Source organism: Pseudophryne corroboree, chromosome 6 (genome assembly GCF_028390025.1).
Source record: "Pseudophryne corroboree isolate aPseCor3 chromosome 6, aPseCor3.hap2, whole genome shotgun sequence".
NCBI classification, from domain to species: Eukaryota; Metazoa; Chordata; class Amphibia; order Anura; family Myobatrachidae; genus Pseudophryne; species Pseudophryne corroboree.
The window spans coordinates 206,272,790-206,282,146 of record NC_086449.1 but is presented as its reverse complement, the minus strand read 5'-3'; the positions used below and the strand labels follow the sequence as shown (position 1 = coordinate 206,282,146).

Below are 9,357 nucleotides of genomic sequence, written 5' to 3'. Positions count from 1 at the left end.
CATCACGGTCTTGAAACACAATATCATTGAGGAGACAAGGGTCTAATTTAGGAAGAAAATTGGGTGCGTGCACAGAACAAATGCCTCTATTTGCATGGAGCAATGCCTACATGAGTATGCCCCATTACAAACCAGCCTCTTTACTTGTAAGTGTAGCTGTGAGTATAATGCACACAGCTCTTTATTCCTGGAACACGTGCAGTGCATGAATACACAATGGCCCAAATGTATTAAGCCTTAACAAGAGATAATGGCCCTCATTCCGAGTTGTTCGCTCGCTAGCTGCTTTTAGCAGCATTGCACACGCTAGGCCGCCGCCCTCTGGGAGTGTATCTCAGCTTAGCAGAAGTGCAAACGAAAGGATCGCAGCGCGACTACAAAAAAAGATTGTGCAGTTTCTGAGCAGCTCCAGACCTACTCCTAGCTTGCGATCACTTCAGACTATTTAGTTCCTGTTTTGACGTCACAAACACGCCCTGCGTTCGGCCAGCCACGCCTGCATTTCCCCAGGCACGCCTACGTTTGTATCTGTCACGCCTGCGTTTTTCCACACACTCCCCGAAAACGGTCAGTTACCTCCCAGAAACACCCACTTCCTGTCAATCACTCTGCGGCCAGCAGTGCGACTTAAAAGCGTTGCTAGACTTTGTGTGAAACTACTTCGGCTTTTGTGAAAGTACGTAGCGCATACACATGCGCAGAAGGGCCGCTTTATTACCTAAACGCTGCGCTGCGACTGAAAACAGCTAGCGAACAATTCGGAATGACCCCCATAGTGTAGACGGACAAAGAGTGATAAAGTACCAGCCAATCAGCTCCTAACTGTCATGTAACAGGCTGTGTTTGAAAAATGACAGTTATGAGCTGAATGGCTAGCCATTTATTAACGGGGTCTATTTACTAATCCTTGGATGGAGATAACGTCACTGGAGATAAAGGGGGTCATTCCGAGTTGATCGCTCGCTAGCAGCTTTTTGCTGCGCAGCGATCAGATAGTCGCCGCCTATGGGGGAGTATATTTTAGCTTTGCAAGTGTGCAAACGCTTTTGCAGGCGACGGCACAAAAAAGTTTTTGCAGTTTCTGAGTAGCTCTGGACTTACTCAGCCGCTGCGATCACTTCAGTCTTTTTGGTCCCGGAATTGACGTCAGACACCCGCCCTGCAAACGCTTGGACACGCCTGCGTTTTTCCAACCACTCCCAGAAAATGGTCATTTGACACTCACAAACGCCCTCTTTCTGTCAATCACCTTGTGATCAGCTGTGCGAATGGATTCTTCGATAAATCCATCACCCAGCACCGATCCTCTTTGTACCCGTACGACGCGCCTGCGCAATGCAGTGCATACGCATGCACAGTTTTGCAGAGATTTAACCTGATTGCAGCGCTGCAAAAAGTTGCCTAGCGAGTATTCAACTCGGAATGACCCCCAAAGTACCAGCCAATCGGCTCCTAACTGTCATTTTTTAAACACAGCCTGTGACATGGCAGTTAGGAGCTGATTGGCTGGTACTATATCTCTAGCAACCTTATCTCCATCCAAGGCTCTGGGGAGGGTGGAGAAGTCTGCGGAAGGGGAGTTCCAGAGAGGCTGGAGAAGGTCTGTCCGGCTGTGGAGCGGGTGACCGAGGGGGCAGGAGAAAGGCTGCAGAGGGGGAGACCTGGGGAGGCAGGAGAAGGGATTCCCAGCTGCAGAGCAGGTGACCAGGGAAGCAGGAGAAGGGCTGCGGAGGGGCGACAGGGGAAGGCAGGAGAAGGGCTGCCCCGACAAAGGAGTGGGTGACCGGTGAAGGGAAGAAAAGTAAAGTAGAGCGACTTTTCTAGCTGTGAGAAAGTTATAGTGAATGGCAGAATAGAAGGCTGTGACGTGCGATGAGAGTCCTGTCCATTCCCGGTGTCCCAACTCTGTCCAGGTTGCCAGAGCAGGGTCGGGTATGTGCGACCATCACCATAACAATGCCGGGATCCCAGCTTTTAGATGCCCGGCGGGGGGGGGGGGGGCGAGCGGAATGGAGCTCTACGCGGGCTCAATGGCGAACTGCGCTACCACAGGTTATATTCCCACTCTATGGGTGTCGTGGACACCCACAAGTGGGAATAGTCCCTGTTAGTCAGCATACCGACTGTTGGCACCGGTATTGTGACCGGCGGTCTCCTGACCGCTGGTCACGTAACTACCTCCCCCAGAGCAGCGCAACATAAACCAGATTCAGGGAAGGAGGATTGTGTCTCTGGCTCTGATACTAGTACTTCTTATAATATTGACATCGGTGCCCCCCTCTGCTAGGCCTGTCATGATGCCTATAGCACATGCCCTACTAGCCCTGCCCTTGTTACGCCCCTACCTATAACCCAACCACAAATTAAAAGGAACTGCCATGAGGCCACTAGTATATTAAATATCCTGCAAAATAAATTAATAATTCCACCTACCATTAAATGAATAAATAAATAAATACATTTATTAAATCAGTGGTTCTCAATCTTGGTCCTCAGGACCCCACACAGCTCACGTTGTCCACGTCACCCAGCAGGAGCACAGGTGTATTCATTACTGAATGAAACATTTTAAAACATCCACTTGCGATTCTGTGAGGAGACCTGGAAAACATGAACTTTTTGGGGTCCTAAAGATCGAGTTTGAGAACCTGTGAATTAAATGAACAACTCCCACCAGATACTTCCCATCATGACCTTCTCCAGGAGGGACAGAATGCTTTGCTTCTGGACTTTTCTCTTAATTTTTGATTGCCAGCACCTGTTTTGAACAGGTTAATCGATAAGAAAGGTGTTTCACCACAGGTGATGGCAATCATAAATTAAGAGTGAAGTCAAGGAGCAGAGCGTTCTGTCCCTCCTGGAGAGGGTCATGTTAGGAGGTATGCCACCACACCATGAAACTAATATCCTAATCCATTGCATTAAAAGAGTAACACCCACCACACAAAATAATCTCTCTCTCTCTCTTTTCCCTCTCTCTCATTACATTATAAGCCTTCTTTCACCCCTTACCTTCTTCCTTTCAGAGCCAAACCTGCCAGCAGGGCACAGTGTTGCCTTACTCTTAATAACAGTTCTATATGGGTAGTGGCTACAGATCCCTTTCAGGTAATGTAGCCTCTGACTTCATCAGAGGCATAACTAGGGTTTTTGGGGCTCATGGTAAGATGACACTTGGCGCCCAGCTCCCCACACAACCACACAAAACTTTCTGAAAAAGGGACGTGGCTGACCAGGGAGGGAACATTATTTCGCCAGAGATAGGATGACAGTAAGAGGGTGATGGAGAGAGTCAGTGGGTGATGCCAGGAAGAGGGTGACAGGAAGAAGGTGATGGAGAGAGGCAGTGGGTAACACAAAGAAGAGGGTTATGGAGAGAGGCAGTGGGTGATGCCATGGAGAAGCAACAGGTGACAGGGAAAGGGTGACAGGGAGAGTGACAAATACAAGTAGTGGGTCATGCCAAGGATGACAGGGAGAGAGTGATGGAGACAAGGAGTAGGTGAATCCAGAGAGAGGGTGATGGAGACAATAAGTGGGTGATGCCATGAAGAGGGTGACGGAGAGAGGTAGTGAGTGACGCCATGGATAGGCAGTGGGTAACAGGGAGAGGGTTACAGAGACAAGTAGTGGGTGATGCCAGGAAGAGGGTGATGCCAGGGAAAGGGTGACAGGAAGATAGTGATGGAGACAAGCAGTGGGTGACTCCAAGGAGAGGGTGATGGAGACAAGTAGTGGGTGATGCCATGGAGAGAGTGGCAGGCAGAGGAAGATGGACAGAGGCAGTGTGTGATGCCATGGAGAGGCTGTGTGGTGACAGTGAGGGTAACGAAGACAAGTAGTGGGAGACACCATTGAGAGGGTGACAGAGAGAGGAAATGGGTGACAGAAAGAGGGTGACGAAATGGGTGACAACAGGGAGAGGGTGACAGAGACAAGTAGTGTGTGATGCCAGGAAGAGGGTAACACAGAGAGGGTGATGGAGAGAAAGGCAGTGTGTGAAGCCATGGAGAGGGAGTGGGTGGCAGGAAAAGGGTGATGAAGACAAGCAGTGGTTGATGTTAGCGAGAGGGTGATGTGGGAGGGTGACAGAAACAAGTAGTGGGTGATGCCAGGGAGAGGGTGGCAGGCAGTCGGTGACGGAGAGAGGCAGTGGGTGACATGGAGAGGGTGATGCCAGGGTGACAAGTAGTGGGTGAGAGGGTGACATGTATTTATGTGACAAATAAATTACAACTCACTTACCCGGGCCCAGAACTGCATTGCGTGGAAGGCAGCTCCTTCTTGGGTTTAAAGGCCGGGGACATTTACATGATTTCCAGTGCCGGCAGCAAGGACAGCCTCAGCCTGGCAGAGAGGAACTAGAGTAAGCTGTGCTGTGGTCGGAGCAATGAGACCCGGGAGAGGGGAAGAGCTGGGAGGACAGGGGATTGTGGTCCCTTCTCTGCATCTGGCCGGACTGTCACTGCACTGTCAGCAGCTCTGTCTCAGTTGCTGGCTGCTGCTGTTATACTGTATGTTACTGGTGCCGCAGTGGGACAAAGGCTGTTACAGGGGAGAGAAGTGGAGGTAGGTGCAGGGCATGGGACTCGGGGCTCCTCGGCTGCATCGCACACATGGATCTTTCTTTGCTGTCTGGGAGAAGTTTGTCATGCGTGGAAGCATACACTTCGGCGCCCCCCTCTGCCAGCCAGGTCTGCCAAGGCTCCCAGTGCATGTGCATTGCTCGACAGGTCCTTGTTACGCCACCCCCGACAGCAGTGGGAAAAGCAAGGTCGGTGGGCTAGCAGCTTTACTATTCATGTGAACATCTATTCCCTTTAGTAACCTATGGGGAGTGAAGCAGAGCAAGCCACCGAGCCTGAAGTGTGGCGAGCAAAGCAAGCCCGCGAGGATATACTTTGAGTCCCATGTTCTGAACCATGCTCCCCCCCTGCCATTGCGGTGCATATGGTATTTCTCATGGTTTACGTGGTCTGATTCCATCTTAGGCTACATTAAAGAAGAGATTCTAGACACAACCGTTCTATGGGCCTAATTCAGACTGGAATGCTGCAGCGGCAGCGTTCGCAGTCTGAAGCCCTGTGCTGTGTGTGCACACACAGCAGCCACACTGCGTATGCGCACACGTGAGATGTGACGGCATCTCACTGGTGCAATCACCTCTGCTTGATTGACAGGCAGAGGTGGTCGCAGGAAATGTCGGCGGCGTTGGGGTGGATAAGTCTGGCCAACTCAAGTGTGACCGCACCGTTTGCGGGGCGGGCAGAGGTGGCGGTGTGATGTCACACGCAGCCGCTGCGCCCAAAAACATGGCGAATAGCCGCCTGCGTTCGCAGCTAGGCTGCAAAGGCATGGAGCTACTCTGCAGGTGCAATACTGTGCAATGCTTTCGCACGTCTGCAGGGGAGGTAGGGCCTGGCATGCAGGGTGGACTTGCCCTGTGCTGGGTGTCCCCCCGCATGTCAGAGATTTTGTGCTCAGCACATTCTTCCTCCCACTATCAGACTAATGGATGATCAGGCATTGCATCAGTTTATTGCATTGCCTTGTTATAGTAAGCCAGTCACCTGTCAGAATATACAACATATAACTACTAAACATATGTCATATTTACTTTCTGGTACTGAATTCTTACATCTCTATTCAACTCTCTAAGTTGTAGTCTGACGTTAGCCATCTAGTGGACAGGTATATAATGTTCAGGGACATACGGTGAGGTAAATGGCTCAGGAGGCACTGGCTAGTACCAAAACCAGATTTATACCCAATATATGATCCCAAGGGTGCGTCTGGGCACTATACACAGGTGCAGCAGTGTCTACTGCAGGAAATTTGGTGAGTTTTGATCAGAGATGCGCAGAAAAGTTAGGCAGGGGAGACACTTTCTCACCTGCCATAGACTTTTTACTCCAGAGCTTTGATTATAAAAATGATTAGAATAAGACAAAGAAGATATTTCTAATAGGACTCGAGAGGTACGAGATCCCGACGGTTGGAAGACCGACGCTGGGAGCAGACAGCTGGGATCCCGGCGGCGAGCACAGTGTGTCCCCTCACAGACTTGCTGCGCTCGCCATGCTTCGGGCCCAGTGGCGACCTTTGGTCACCACAGGTTTCTATTCCCCTCCGGGCGGTGGCGTGGACCACCACCCAAGAGGAGTAACCAGCCAGCGGTCAGGACTCCTATTGCCAGTATTTCAGCTGGTGTCGGGATTCTGGCGTTGGTATCCTGACTGCCAGGATCCCGACAGGCGGTCAATTGGCTGCCTCCCATCTTATATATTCTTTCTATATTTTTCATATACTTTCTATAGTGAAAAATCTGGTATATATGTTAGTATGACAGGAAATGCTCTGCCTCAGCTGCCTCACCTCACTACACGTCACTGGTAATGTTAGTGTATTCGTTTGATAGTGAACTCCATGGGGCATATTCTATTGCAGGCATGATATTGAAAAACACAGGGGCACATTTTCCTGCAGCTGCAAGGTTCCCCTATTCAATTGGCTGTTTTGTTTTCTTTCTTCTATTCAATCACTCTTTTTTTTCTCTCCAGTGCCAATACTCCTGCTCGTCACCAGAGCCATTTCCCCCACATCTCACCAACATCATTCCCCGTGAATCTCTCCAGCACCATTTTCTTTGTACCATTCCCACAGCGTCTTACCAACATAATTTACCCTGCGTCTCTCCTGCGCCATCCCTCCTGCACCTTACCAGCTCCATTCTCCCCATGCTTACTAACGACATTCCCCGCGCGTCTCTCTGGGGGGGGGGGGGGGGGGGGGGGGTATACAGAAGGCTGAATGAGGTGGGGCACTGTGACTGGGGGAGGGGGGGGGGGTTCTTGCAGAGAACAGTTAGATAGGGTTAGTGGGCTAGTTGAGGGAGGGAAGTGGGGAGACACTGGGCTGGCAGATTGTATTCACTGGGATGCAGGAGTCAATGTGGTGGTAGGCTACACTGGGCTCTATGGCAGAGACACTTTGTGAATTGGGGCACTGGGCTTTTTACTGTGTGATGTGGAGGGGGGTAGGGACTCCCCTCTTTTATATACATAGGGGCACGCTGTAATGGAGCCCTGGGCTTTGCCCCTTTAATGAACTAGTCCCTCATAGCAATCCACGCACGCTGCCGCAGCCCCCTTCCCAGAACCAGAGTACCTCCCTCCTTACATCCTCCTGCGGTACCAGCTAAAATAGCAGCCTCATTATGTGTGGACGCTGAGTACCTGAGTCTCAGGTCCCGACATCATCGGCTGCAGCCCCGGCTGAAATGTACCGCTAGGCCACGACCCCTTATCATCACGTGAAGCCACGCCGCCTATGTAGTCTGCACTCCCCCCCCCCCCCATCCCATGCCCTCCTGGTGACTGACAGGTGCTTAAACAAGGCAACACTAGGAGGCGGGGCTCAAATACAGGGGACGGGGCTTAATACGGTATTTTGCAACATTGCTCTATAAATTAATAAATATAACAAATCATCTGAACGATGAGGGGGACACGTGCATTGGTGCTTTCCCTCCCACACTGAAACTGCCACTGGGTGTGTTGATGCCGGAGGGGACGGGTCCTGGGATGATGCAGGCTGCAGTAGAAGGAAATTTGTTTTTCCTATCTACAGCAGCATGGAGTTCCAAGGATGATGTGGGCATATTTTGGAGAGTGGGCCTGGAGCTGCCTCTCCATCAGCCCCATTGTTAATCCTGCCCTGGTGACACTTCATAAGTGTGTAACACCCACCTATTGCATAATATGGTTTGGGTAGGTTAAATCAATAATAACAGGTCTACTTCCTCTTTCTTCCGTGGCAGAGAGGTAAAGGTACCCGACCCCCGACCCATTAATCACCCAGGTACTAAATAAACTTCTTTTATTTAACAGGCCGCTGTTGGAGACAAAGGTAGCATGCGGCTCTGACATTATATTATGGAATAGTTATACAAATGTAAACATTAACAACTTCACAAATGCATGCATGTATTCAGGTATAGAATATGTAAATCCACCTCTGAGGTTTTACTAAGCACAAATTCTTCCATAATCGCAGACATAAATTTACAACTTAGAATATACTCTTAAACAGTACGAATCCTGGCTTTTAATAAACTCTAAATATTATAGTGCAGTATAAAATCCCAAATTTCGAATGCTACCAGATTTTAACTATGTTGCAACATTGATGATTTACATTGGGGGTCATTCCGAGTTGTTCGTTCGTTATATTTTTCTCGCAACGGAGCGATTAGTCGCTAATGCGCATGCGCAATGTCCGCAGTGCGACTGCGCCAAGTAAATTTGCTATGCAGTTAGGTATTTTACTCACGGCATTACGAGGTTTTTTTCTTCGTTCTGGTGATCGTAATGTGATTGACAGGAGGTGGGTGTTTCTGGGCGGAAACTGGCTGTTTTATGGGTGTGTGCGAAAAAACGCTACCGTCTCAGTGAAAAACGCGGGAGTGGCTGGAGAAACGGAGGAGTGTCTGGCCGAACGCTGAGTGTGTTTGTGACGTCAAACCAGGAACGAAACTGACTGAACTGATCGCAGTTGCCGAGTAAGTGTGGAGCTACTCAGAAACTGCTGAGAAGTGTCTATTCGCAATTTTGCTAATCTTTCGTTCGCAATTTTGATAAGCTAAGATTCACTCCCAGTAGGTGGCGGCTTAGCGTGTGCAAAGCTGCTAAAAATAAGAAGTTACTCACCGGTAATTCTATTTCTCGTAGTCCGTAGTGGATGCTGGGACTCCGTAAGGACCATGGGGAATAGCGGCTCCGCAGGATACTGGGCACAACTAAAAGAAAGCTTTTGGTCTAACTGGTGTGCACTGGCTCCTCCCTCTATGACCCTCCTCCAGACTTCAGTTAGGATACTGTGCCCGGAAGAGCTGACACAATAAGGAAGGATTTTGAATCCCGGGTAAGACTCATACCAGCCACACCAATCACACCAACAGATGGCTCAACAATAACCCTTTAGTTAAACAATAACTATATACAAGTATTGCAGACAATCCGAACTTGGGATGGGCGCCCAGCATCGACTACGGACTACGAGAAATAGAATTACCGGTGAGTAAATTCTTATTTTCTCTGACGTCCTAAGTGGATGCTGGGACTCCGTAAGGACCATGGGGATTATACCAAAGCTCCCAAACGGGCGGGAGAGTGCGGATGACTCTGCAGCACCGAATGGGCAAACTCTAGGTCCTCCTCAGCCAGGGTGTCAAACTTGTAGAATTTAGCAAATGTGTTTGACCCCGACCAAGTAGCTGCTCGGCAAAGTTGTAGAGCCGAGACCCCTCGGGCAGCCGCCCAAGAAGAGCCCACCTTCCTCGTGGAATGGGCTTTCACT

General features: G+C 49.9%; 1 protein-coding gene across 1 annotated transcript in view; it reads right to left on the bottom strand.

Moving 5' to 3' along the window:
* Positions 1-7,302, bottom strand: part of ADAMTS17 (ADAM metallopeptidase with thrombospondin type 1 motif 17) — a 547,181-nt gene extending 539,879 nt beyond the window's left edge. The window contains exon 1 of the mRNA XM_063925679.1: positions 7,236-7,302. The gene's annotated coding sequence lies outside the window, so the exon portion shown is untranslated. The remainder of the gene's footprint in view (positions 1-7,235) is intronic.
* Between the last annotated feature and the right edge of the window lie 2,055 nt (positions 7,303-9,357).